Genomic DNA, 13683 nt, shown 5'->3' on the forward strand with positions numbered 1-13683 from the left:
TGTACGTTTATCATTTGTTAAGTTTGGCCAAGAATTTCTCTCTCTCTCTCTCTCTCTCTCTCTCTCTCTCTCTCTCTCTCTCTCTCTCTCTCTCTCTCTCTCTCTCTCTCTCTCTCTCTGTGTGTATGTTTGTGCGCGTGTGTGAAAAGCGGCATAATCTATGATTGCACACAGTATTCGAGTACTGTCGTGAATTTCTTCAGAACATGTTAGCCTTTGTTTCCGATAAAATTGTGCGTCCTGTCTCTTAGTAGAAAATCAGCGTTATTATATAATAATAATCTCAGTTTTTCATCACAAACAAAATATGTAAAGTTGGTCTGCTAAACTAAAACAAACAATGCATGAAACTTGAGTCTTTTCAGTTCAGTAATTGCAGTCCTGTGTTGTGATACGCCGCGCAACCAAATGATCGAGAGGGAACAACACTCCGTAGAGAAGGTGAGTTTTACATCAACTTGCCAAATACCTTAAAACCAAACTTAGACCTAATCCTTGTCTCGTCCATGTGCATTTCTTGCGTTATCAGGCCATAACTTCCTTGGTTTGAGAAATACTCTTACGTTTGACATAGTAGTGGAACTTTTTTCTTGGGTGATTTGACTCTAAGCTTAGAAGAGAAATAGCTTCTCTGATATTTCTCTAGCTTGTTTTCTCTCCTTTCCCAAGTGTCATATTTATTTCTTTTATTTTTTTAGAAATCGATGTCTAAGGATGTTTGTAAATATTGTAAATGATTGTTATATTGCTAAGATTCAGATGAAAGATTCTGAACTTCGATACCCGAGCAAGAATAAAAATCTAGGATAGGGGAAATAAATTTCTGTAGATAGCAATGCTTAAGTGAAGAGAGAGAGAGAGAGAGAGAGAGAGAGAGAGAGAGAGAGAGAGAGAGAGAGAGAGAGAGAGAGAGAGAGGGGGGGGGGTTGGCATGGGAAGAAATGGTAAAAAAAATACAAAAAATATTTGTACTGCTTCCTTGTATGTATGTATGTATGTATGTATGTATGTATGTATGTATGTATGAGCAAGGAGCCTTCATTTTCTGCTCCATTTCAGGGATCCGAGGGTACTAACAGAGCTCCATTGATTTTATCGCTAAATGGAACACTGAAAATTCTCTCATTTTCTCTCTAGTTCCTTTTATTTAAAAGTCAATATACTGGAATCTTGCTAAGCAAGTCATGGGCCTTTATTATTTTTTTTTAATTGTTTTGCATAATCACTAGCAGATCCAGAAAAATATCATGGGGCCCACCAATAATATATATATATATATATATATATATATATATATATATATATATATATATATATATATATATATATATATTATTTCTATAATATATTTTGTTATTTTTTCCCGTTTTTATATTTCTCATTTCTGTTATTATTATCTAAATCATCAATATTATTATTTTGTCATTATTTTTCATGGGGCCCACGTGGCCAGGTGCCCGCCCCCCGCCCCCTTCCCCGATCCGCTAGTGCATATAATTAACCTTGACAGAGATACTGATGAACTGCCCAGTCGTTGTATTTTTCAGTTACGTCACTGTTCAGTGTTCACCATTTCTTTATAAGGGTGAGGCTGCCCAGCTGTTCATTTCAATGTATTACCTGAAGATGCTGCAATCTCTGACGAAGAGGACCTGTGTAACATAAGAATACATATTTTTACATGCACGCATATATACAGTACATACATACATACATACATACACACACACACACACACACACACACACATATATATATATATATATATATATATATATATATATATATATATATATATGTATGTATGTATGTATGTATGTATGTATGTATGTATGTATGTATGTATGTATGTATGTGTCAGTGTGGGAAAGCAATAAGGAGTGTTGAGCTGATTCTCCTTTATAGAACTGAAGTGTGGATACTGACTGCAAATGAGAGAAAACGATTGAACCTTATAAGCTGAATCTTTTGCGCAGTACATGAAACGCAAGGGAAAATAATTAGGTGAGAAATATTGAGATTCACAGAAGTGATAAAAGCGTTAGTATAGAACAGTGGTTCTTAACCAGGGGTGCTCGCAAAGCCGGTTCCTAAGGGGTGCGAGGATGCCTGTGAATAATTAAAGCAAAATATATTTTTATATACGCATGTTATTTTCCAGCAAAAAAAATAAAAAATAAAATAAAACAAAGTAAAATAATAATAATAATAATTCTTATTATTTTTTTTTATTTCAGCAATTCAGGGGGTGCGAGAACTGACCGCTGATTTGAAAGGGGTGCATACACCGAAAAAGGTTAAGAACCACTGGTATAGAAGAACAGATGGATCCAAATACTATGATTCAGTCATGTGGAACGAATGGATTGGCTGGAGAAAAAGGTATATACTTCAGAAGAGTTAAGAGGAGCGAGAAGTGGGTGTATGATGTCAAAGAGGTAAAAGAGGTACTGCAAAAAAAAAAAAAGACCTCCGTACCCAAGAAGCTGAGCCCGCACGCATGATGGGGTGAGTGGCGCAGTGTATGTGCTGGTGAGACTTCTGTAACATAACCAAGCAGCTAAAGGTTATAAATTGAAATGAACTGAATATAGAATCTAGGCCAGAGGCCAAGCACTGGGGCCTATGAGGTCATTCAGAGCTGAAACGAAAATTGTGCGTAAAGAGGTTTGAAAGGCATAGGTATACCTTAGTTTAACCAGACCACTGAGCTGATTAACAGCTCTCCTAGGGCTGGCCCGAAGGATTAGACTTATTTTACGTGGCTAAGAACCAATTGGTTACCTAGCACCGGGACCTACAGCTTATTGTTGAATCCGAACCACATTATACCGAGAAATGAATCTCTATCACCAGAAATTAATTTCTCTAATTCTTCATTTTCCGGCCGGAGACTCAAACTCGGCCCTAGCAGAGTGCTAGCCGAGAACTCTACCGACTCGTCCAACGAGGAACTGCGTAACAGGAGGAAAACCTTACAGTTGCAGCATGAATCAATTGTTAGGAGAGGGTGGAAAGTAAGATGGAAGAAAGAGCATAGGAACGGAGGTACAGTAAAAGGAACGAAAGGGGTCGCAGCAAGGGACCTAAGGAAGGCACGCTACCAAGAACCTTGAACAATGCCTGATCAATAATACGCCTATTAAAATGGCTTAATCATACATAAATCTAATCTCACTCTACCCCAAAAGGTTGAGCAACACAAAGCCAGGGCGAGTCCTTGGTAGGTAAGTACGCAAAATGACGCAACCCAATCCCCTGAGGGAGAGAGAAGTCACGCACCGCGGTGAGGAGGTACTGTACCTGTTTCGGCTCACAGTATTCTTGTGTCGCGAAACTTCTGTTGACGTTGTCGCTGGCGACGGTGGCTGGGCGTTTTCTTTGTAATAATAATAATAATAATAATAATAATAATAATAATAATAATAATAATAATGGAGAAACAATTCCACAGTTATGTACAGTACATGTACATATATTTAAGGATAAATCTGTACAGATTTATCTTTAAATATATGTACATATGCATAACTGTGGATTGGGTTCTCCTTTTCAAGACTCATGCTACTATGAGTATTTTCTAATAATAATAATAATAATAATAATAATAATAATAATAATAATAATAATAATAATAATAATAATAATAATAATAATAATAGCATGAACCTTGAAATGAAGAAACAAATCTGCAGTTATGTATATGTTTACATATATTGAAAGATAAATCTTACAAAAGCATTCTGTACAGATTTATCTTCAAATATTGTACATATACATAACTGTGGGTATGTTTCTCCAATAATAATAATAATAATAATAATAATAATAATAATAATAATAATAATAATAATAATAATAATAATAATAATAAAGTATATATGCTTTCTGAAATTGTCGACAGGAGTATGACAGTAGTGAAGTTACATATTTACACATAAAGTACGTACTACCCGAGAGCAAGAACCCGTGCTGGCATAAGGCCATTTTAGACTAAAACAATATAAACACAAGTAGATTGAAGGGACAGACAAAGTATTAATGAAGTCTTCTAGGCCTTCAAAAGAGAATGTAAATAAGAGTGTTTTTAGTTTTCTGTAAAAGAAAACTATTGTGCAGGCTTTGTCAGCACTTTTTTCTGTCCGCCCTCAGATCTTAAAAACTACTGAGGCTAGAAGGCTGTATGTAAATTGGTATGTTGATCATCCACCCTCCTATCATCAAACATACCAAATTGCAGCCCTCCAGCCTCTGTAGTTTTTATTTCATTTATGGTTGAAGTTAGACATAATCGTGCTTCTGGCAACAATGTAGGATAGGCAACCACCGGGCCGTGGTTAAAGTTTCATGGGCCGCGGCACATATAGCATTATACCAAGACCACCGAAAGATAGATCTATTTTCAGTGGCCTTGATTATACGCTGTAGCGGCTGCGCAGAAAACTCGATCGCGCCGAAGTGCATTTTTTCTTGTTTAGAAGTAGGACCCAGTTCCGAAGACAAAAGTATTTAAAAAATTAGAAAAAAAAAGAATAACGTAAGATTTGTCGTAAGTAATTCTCATCATCTCCGAGGCGCTTGAAGTATTTATCATCTTCCATCATAACTTTTCCAATTCTCTGTACATTTTCTTATCTTCAAATTACATAGATAAGAAGAGGTACAGGAGATTTGAAAACTGTTGTCACAAAATGAGAGGAGCTACATGCGCATCAGCATACACACAGCATATGTATATGTATATATATATATTACATACATATATACATGTATATATATGTGTGTGTAATATATATATATATATATATATATATATATATATATATATATATATATATCAGTATCATCCATAATTCCTGCATGACTTTTTATACCTTCAGATATTAAGACACAAATACCGCTTAATACTTACTTCTCTGTCCCCGTGCTGGCCAAATTGGAACCTACGCCTTTCGGGTTCGAAAAAGAAACTACAATGACTTATTTATCTATCTGTCCACGATCTATCTACACATATATATATATATATATATATATATATATACATATATATATATATATATATATATATATATATATATATATATGTATATATTACAGATGTATTGACGACGTCCGGATGGCGCAGTCAACAGTCCATCAGTTGCCCCAGCTGTGAATGGGCACTAGTATCTGCTGGGGTCAGGAAGGAGGGCGTAGTGCTGGCAACCTCACGCCTAAAGACAAAACCGGAAGGCTGTATACCCACCTCCGGCACTCCCAATGGCGTATTTTGCACGGCGGTACAAAAACACCCCTTGCGGCATCCCTTCGGTCCGCTGATTGCACCGTTTTCTACGATTGACTTTTCCTTTTGGTCTTCTTCCCTTGGGGCTGTTTAGTTTCTTCAGTCTAGTTTTTTGTGACTTCAGGCCAATAACTTGCAAAGCAAATTTCGGTAGCCACAACAATTACGCAAACTGTTAAGAAATATATAAATGCAGAGACTAAACAACTTTTAAAGAAACTACAGTTATATTTCTGTGGATTAGTCTATCCAGACGGAAATCCCTAGATGTGAGAGCGATTCAACCGTGTTTTTAATGGCGTCAAATGGTTCTCACGCTGTCACAGTAGGCTATACAGCGTTTCTCTTTATGGCGCAGCCTGTAAGCATTTAAACGTGTGGTAAACTTATCATCATCCATTCCCTTAAAAAGGTTATCAGTTACAATTTTAGGTGATAGGGACAAATACCAGCTTTCTGCTGTTGGCCCAGCGTTCGAGTCTCCGGCTGGCCAGTGAAGAATTAGAGGAATTTATTTCTGGTGATAGAAATTCATTTCTCGCCATAATGTGGTTCGGATTCCACAATAAGCTGTAGGTCAAGTTGCTAGATATCCAACTGGTTCTTAGCCACGTAAAATAAGTCTAATCCTTCGGGCCAGCCCTAGGAGAGCTGTTAATCAGATCAGTGATCTGGTTAAAATTAGGTATACTTAACCATGGCTCCCTTCCTAGGACACATTAAATTGCATTAGTAATGATAGACAATCAGGAGTTTTATTCATTTATAATTTATCATATACAAAAGTCAAATCTAGACTGAGGGAGAACTTGAATAAAACATCCATAGCTCCTTGTTTCCAAGATCAACCCATTATCATAAAAAAAGAACACAAAAATTGCGCTGAAATTTCTTTGGCGCAATCGAGATTTCTGTACAGCCGCTACAGCGTATAATCAAGGCCACCGAAAATAGATCTATCTTTTGGTGGTCTCGGTATAATGCTGTATGAGCCGCGGCCCATGAAACTTTAACCACGGCCCGGTAGTGGCATATCCTACATCGTTGCCAGAAGCACGATCATGGCTAACTTTAACCTTAAATAAAATAAAAACTACTGAGGCTAGATGGCTGCAACTTGGTATGTTTAATGAGTGAAGGGTGGATGATCAACATACCAATTTGCAGCCCTCTAGCCTCAGTAGTTTTTAAGATCGGAGGGCGGACAGAAGAAGTGCGGACGGACAGACAAAGCCGGCACAATAGTTTTCTTTTACAGAAAACTGAAAAGGTAATTTTAAATTTACGCCACTCATTGAGCTTCATCTTCTAACGAATCTTTTCCAGACTCTTCTTCCAAAATAATAATCATCATCAACGTGAGGATTTCTGCAGAACTGGATTATGGTGAAGGTTAGTAAAATGGTTAACGAGTAGTGTATATTATTTATGCAAACATATAGTCCTATGTGCTTCCTAACAGCTAGACCGTGGCCGTGGCCAGACAGGAAGAGCGAGAAATCAAAGATGGCTGCATAGATCCGTAGATTATATCACATTCCCTTTACCAAATTAAGTCAAACTGTTACTGTAACAATCATTTTAATCAGGCTGACTTTCAGAAAAGGTGTGGTAACAGAGATCATCATGACTTTAGAATCTTATTGTAAAGTAATAATAAAAATAAAAAAAATAACATCAAGAGTCACAGTCGTTTTTAATTATTAAGGTATTAATATGGGTAATAGCAGTTTTAGAGAATTAAAATGCACATGACTATGATAGGGGCCGATGGGATAGGCAACCTTTCATCCTCATTCAGCCTAGACCCTTAAATAACTAGGACAGAAGGGGAAAGGAACAAGGGCGTGACTCAGCCTCAAACGTCCCACTGTATCAAAAGATTCATTTCTTCATTTCATCCAATAAATTTGGAATCCTGAAAGTGCAAAAGATCATGTCATTAAGGTGAATAATATACACGCAGTGTTTCGCTTTTTATTAAAGTGTACAACTTTTTTGGGTTGTAATTGTGTTATAGAGGAATTTCTATGCATATGGCCCCGTTGGGTTCCAATGAACACAAAATCTCAGGTCCCTTCGAGTGTATAACCAAAGGAAAATCCGGTCTACGTGAGTATTATAATTTGAAGTTAAACGATGCTAGAATTAGAAAAATAATTTTTTTCTGCCATGAGACAGCTGCAGCTACTTACAAACCATTAACTACATCTTATCATACATGCCTTTAAATATATTTCGGGTGTGTTGATATGCACATAAATACAAGAGAAACTCACTCTTTTTCCTGTGAATTAGACCGTAAGTCTTCTACTTAGACTACGTGAAGGCATAAAATAGCTCAATAATGGCAATTCATTTTTGAAGGACACTTTACGTGAGTCTGTTAGCGGTACATCTGACAATTTCCTTGTAATGGAGCTTCGTTTTGAACTGTCTGGCAATCTTGCCGTGGAAAACTGAGCACAATGTTTGTCAGAATCAGGCGACAGTGTTTGAGGTGACTCTGTGAACGAGAAAGTCACTTCTTGTCTGTCATTACCATTGAGTATTTCGATATCAGCGGCGTCATTATCCGTGCATTGTTTCACGTGGACACATGATAAAGCAGAAGGAGAAGTAGCGTAGGAATAGGAAGAAGGAGTAGTAGGAGAAGGAAATAACTTAATCTGTACAGTTTGATTGTCTTCCGTTTGCTCCGTAGACCGGCGAGTATCTGCTCCCATTTTCAGATCTAATTCTGGCGGGGTTTGCTCCGAATATGGTAAACCGGAGGGAGGTGGATCAGCAACTCTTTGCCTAACTAGACCTCTCTCTCTCTCCCTGAGCGTTGCAGGAGAGCCAGTTTCCGTCTCTTCAAACACCGCGGGCAAAGTCATAACTGACGCGGAGGGCGGCGGGGGAAGACTCGCCTCGCCGTCGCCCAGCACCAGTGAGAGAGAAGAATTCGAGGCGTCGTTGTCTGTGAGGATGGTGGAGACCGTGTTCGGGTCGTCGGCGGGTCCTTCCGTGTCTTCGGACAACACCAGCGATATCCTGATGGAGGACCTGTAACCAAAATAATGAAAAAATTATTAATTCATCATTATTATCAAGCGTTATAAAGCAGTTTAAATACGTAATATTAACAAAACCTACATTTTTTCACTCCGAAGATGGTTTTACTCAGAACTACAAAAGTGCATTTTCATTAGAATATATAAATGATGAGAATAAAACTAATTCTGAATATATTGTGTTCATTAAATTGAATGTTCCTACACCAGGGGCTCTGCACCTTTTTTCTAATTTGAATTTCGCTTTACCAGAGTTCTGTACGTTTTCCAACCTGAAAACCACTTTACCAAAGATTGTGAATCATTATCCCAATTTGAATGTCACCACAGCACGGGTTCTGAACCTTTATCCCAGCAAGAACCCTCGAGAGATCTCCGCGCTTTGTAACTTGACAGTAAAGACAGAACAGCCCTGATGTCGAAAAATATCTAGAAAATAGCGCTGAGGTTATAATCCACTGCCTGACATTGCAATAGATTTATAATTCCGAATTATGTTAATTATCAACGGCCATTGCCACTCAGGACGGACTCTTAAGGTCAACTGACACGGTATCCAAGCACTGACCAAACTTTACGCTACGTAATTTTTGCCCTTTGGGAAGAACAGCAGAGCAGCAAATGCGTCATAAAGAGCCGTGTTATGATTCTTCGTATAAGCTTATAAAATATCCCATGGGAATATCTTCACGTAACAATGAGGTGGCTTTTAGAAAAGTAAGGACAAATTAATCTCTGCCACATTCACAGTTAAAACCGCTGAATCGTGGATGAACCTGTGCAAAAAAATTTTGCAGCGATTGCTTCACACACTTAGACAGCATAAAAAATTCGCGCATTGAATCCTCTACCCACTGCACCATACCTTTGCCTTACTGGATGTTGGGGTCATATATATACATACATACTGTATATATATATATATATATATATATATATATATATATATATATATATATATGCGTGTGTGTGTAGTCTCCCTGTCTCTCTCTATATATAATATATATATACACATATAATGCGTGTACCTATTGAACTCCCTAGTACTAAATGACTTATAAGAGTCAGCACCCCTGAATGATATCAATTTAGGGCACAAATTTGTTTCCCGGTGAAATTCCACTATTACACCATTAATGATCTTGAGAACACAAAATCTTTAAATGTTGATTCCTGTAAAATTTAATCTATCGTAACCTAACAAAAATTAACCCCATAATTTTTAAACGGTCGCATGATAGAAGGAACTGTCAACAGCCTTCCAGGATTTTGATTTTGCTGACGCATGTGTGTATCTGTACATGAAGGGTTAGTCACTTGAATACAATCACATGGAAATGTTTTTGAAGAAACAAAAAAAAAAAAAAAAGAAGGGAAAGGAACTAGGCAGGGTTAGCCTCCAAATATTAATCATTATATTTACTGTATAATGCGGATTTATTCTTAAGGAAGCGGCTAGAGGTTCTACACATGTGGATGAGGAAACAACTGTTAATAATTATGCACAGAAATATAAAAGGAGAAATTACTAAAATTTTAATAAAGGTAATCATTAGGGCACATACTATCCCGAAGGGCCGAAAGCCTCGAGAAAATTGAGCTGTCGGACGAAAACAGCGAATCCAAAACAAGCAAACAAACTAGAGCACCACAAAAACCCGAGAGGTTCGTCTTTAACTGTTTTCTGTTATGGTAGAATGTTTGGTAGCAATCTATCTTTACTATTGATAATGCAACTAATGAAGCAACTCTTGCCCAGGAAGGTGATGGAAATGCTGAGATACCTATTCGAAGTCGGAACGTAGTCGATGACGCCAACGCCTGGAAGCCATCTTGCGTCCCCGCTCTCCGCCACGGCGTCCCTTCGCCTCCCGCCACAGCATGCTACCATCACGAGCGCGGCGGCACCACAGCATGCCAACATGACCACTGTTAGGGCTACTAATACAACCGCAGCAGACATTTCTGTGTGTGCCCATGGCAGCGTTGAGTTTGATCCAGGAAAATGCAAGGGGAAGTCTAGCATGTTTTGCATTATTTATTTTTTTTTATTTATACCTATAGATTTTCAAGCAACTTAAGTTGTGTATTCATCAAACGGGTTGCTTGCAAGATATGTGAATTTTCCACATGATTAGCCTGCTTATTCCATACCGCAATGTATTGTTTACACAAACAGTAGCTCTTTTTAGAATAAATACTATTTATACATAGTTATAGCGAGCGTCTCTTCCAGGCGCCGGCTACATCTTAGCTTAGGTCCATTCTGACATCGTGGTTCATCCAAAAGTTGTTTCTTGTGCCCTCATAATCAGCAGCCATTCGCTAGTTATGCATAAACCGATCGGGTTTGTAAAACACTGATGCTGTAGAGTATAAACCATTTTTCTTCTCTCCGCCGACGCACGCTGTATATGTCGTCACTTATAATTAAATGTTAATTAAATATTAATTAACGAAAGCAGACTTTCCAAATGCATAATTACTGCACATGGTTTTGCTAGCTCACTGATAACTAATGCACATAACTATGGTATGCGCCTAGCACAAAATTACATATTCTAAGAGTGCCGCGAACAGTACAGTAATTGCACATATTTTTTTGTGTTTTGCTTGTGGGAACAAACACTCAAGATAATACAGCTGTTAGCGGCATTTCTAAGCCCACGGGAGTTTTTAACATACCTTTATCTAACCACAGACACAACTGCTTTCACGTACGGCGAACTGCTCTGGGGAATTTTCCAATGTTTTTCTATTACCTGTATCTTTCATTCTTTTTTTGTTGATCCACAGTTACCAATAACGCATTCGATTTTATGTAAAAATTCCATCAAAGTCTCTAGCACTGTACGTAGCAGCGGCAAAAGTTTGAAATCGTTGAAACATTCTCATGTAAGTTCCAGACTGAACGAAGATGCACACTGGCATTCGTATCTCATCTGAGCGGTCACTACGGTGGAAATGTCAAGGAGACCAAATTGATTTCCTTGCATTAATTAAAGTTTGTATTGACGGGACACACAGGGAGAAAAAAAAGATATTGTTATATTAATCGTTATGAGCCAGTGACTAATGTTCCTCTTCAACAGTTTCCGTGTTTGATGGAAAAGGATAACTATTTAAGTTTCGTGTCCTTTGTGGTCCGTGATCGATAGTCACTTGTTTGATTTGTTTCACTTTTGATGAGATGAGACGCGAGTCTATGAACTGTCCATCCCTCTACAAAACAACGGTTTTTTTTTTTTTATTTGCGTGCAGTTTTCCCTTTAATAATACGTGTGTGTGGGAAATGGGATATATATTTTACTCTGGTATAAATACTTTTCACTCTTATCTCGCCAAAACACAGCTTTGAGGTATAAAGCCATTAGCGAGCTTTGAAAGTTTATTTATAGTAGGTTCAGGTGAGTCATCCCATGTTTATGCGTTCGTTCTGATTTTTTATACATATTGAATTTTTATGTTCAAGGTGTGGTTGTTTGCCGCAATATAAGCATGTATACCCATGAAATGTATATAGACTGGCCGGGTCTACAAATTTACACCCTGTCTTTTTTATGTGCGCGAATTCACAGCGTACTGAAAAATGGCAAGACGGGGGAGGGGGCGAGTCATAGAATATGTGAAGCAAGGAAGGTAGACGGATGTGAGCAAAAGAACGGTAGGAAACTTGGAGTTGTTAGTGGGAGTCCATGTTTGAATGTCTGGAGGGATATTTTACATATGATATCTACCATCCATTTTCTACATTTGACCGCCCAGGGGCTTGTACTAAACACGGCGAAACAGTGTAGGTGAATCACTGTTTCGCCGTGTTTAGTACTAGCCCCGGGTGATCAAATAGTTTTGCATATAGTTTGAGGAAGTAATTGCCAGAGGCCTTAATTGGGTTGTTTGGTAGATAGCATCCTAATTTTTGGTAGGTCGTGAATAGTTCGGTAGATATCATACTACAGTAGCACTAATAAAATGTAGATGAAAGAGAATGTGTAGAAGCAGTCAAAATGATTTGCTTATACAGTATATATGGCGTAAGAAGGGTTGAAAGAGTAAGAAACATGGAGAAATGTAGGGGAAGTAAAACGGTTAATGTTGGTGAAAAGATAGACTACAGTGTTTTGAGGTTTGGTCATGTGGAGAGAGTGGAAAATAATAGTTCAAAGAAATCAGTATACAATCCGTAATCGCTAAGAAAGGAGGAAAGAGACACCTGGAGAATGAATGGTGGTAGATGGAGTGTGACGGGTATTGGAAACGGGGACAAGATAGGTGAATGGTGCCGTGTGTGTATTTTTTCCTTCGCAAGTGAAAGCTTGTAGAGCACATAAATCTTCTCTTTACTACTTTGACCTACCACAGTCCACTACGCACTTAACGGCTCAATTCAAAATAAGCGCAAAGTCTTCTTCAGGCAGTGAGCCCGAAGATGTCGCCACCCTGTATGTTCGACGTCTGGTCAGTGGATTAGACTATCTAAAAACACTGAAGCGTTAGGATGACATTCTTCTCTCTCATATGAAACTGACGGAAACCGTTTTTATCGAAGGCGTACTTTATCGCTCTATTTACCTGTTCATTCTCTATAGCATTTTCTCATTGGGCTTTTACCTAATCAGATCAGTTATGTCAGACAGAGTTTAAATTTACTCTTGCAAGAATATTAGAACCTGGGTGAAGCTCTAACCCAGTATAGTGTAACCACTAAACCACTTCCTCAAACGTTTTAACACGACTCGGCCAGAAGGGCAAGCCCGCAAGTATGGGTTACGCACTCTTTGTATTTGTTGTGTGAATCACCGTCCATACGATAAAACCAAGAATTTAGGCCAATGGCCAAGCGCTGGAACCTATGGGGTCATTCAACGCTGAAAGGGACATTGGGAGTATAAAGGTTTGAAAGGGGTAACAGGAGAAAATCTCGCAGTTACACTATAATCAATTGTTAGGAGAAGGTGGAAAGTAAGATGGAAGAAAGAGAATATGAGCGGAGGTACAATAAAAGGAATGGAGAGGCTTGCTTCTTGAGCAGCCTGTAACCACACATACAATTGTCTGAAGGGGCTTTAAGGAATTCGGCAGTAGGTGGAACCTAACCACACCTCTCCGACCCTGCTATAGGTCTAACAGGCAAATCCAACTGTCATTAGGGTGTTGGTTCTCTTGTGTCACACCTACACCATCAAGAAGTAGAAGAGCCCTCAGAGCAGAAGTCTGAATGATCAGGTCTGATTAGCAAGTGGAGTTCGAGCGAAATTACGAGTATGCCAGAGAGGGGAGGGGAAAAAAGGGAGATTCAGATCGAAAACGGACTGAGGTAGCGACTTCATTTACTTACAG

The 13683-nt window shown here is 38.3% G+C and overlaps 1 long non-coding RNA gene across 1 annotated transcript; it reads right to left on the minus strand.

The window, feature by feature from the left end:
- Positions 1-7251: 7251 nt before the first annotated feature.
- Positions 7252-12694, minus strand: LOC136845176 (uncharacterized). The gene is made up of 2 exons (XR_010855098.1): positions 10128-12694; positions 7252-8335 (listed from the first exon to the last, which is right to left on the minus strand). It is a non-coding gene; the product is annotated as an uncharacterized lncRNA (long non-coding RNA).
- Positions 12695-13683: the final 989 nt, after the last annotated feature.

This window comes from Macrobrachium rosenbergii, chromosome 13 (assembly GCF_040412425.1).
Source record: "Macrobrachium rosenbergii isolate ZJJX-2024 chromosome 13, ASM4041242v1, whole genome shotgun sequence".
Classification (NCBI taxonomy): domain Eukaryota; kingdom Metazoa; phylum Arthropoda; class Malacostraca; order Decapoda; family Palaemonidae; genus Macrobrachium; species Macrobrachium rosenbergii.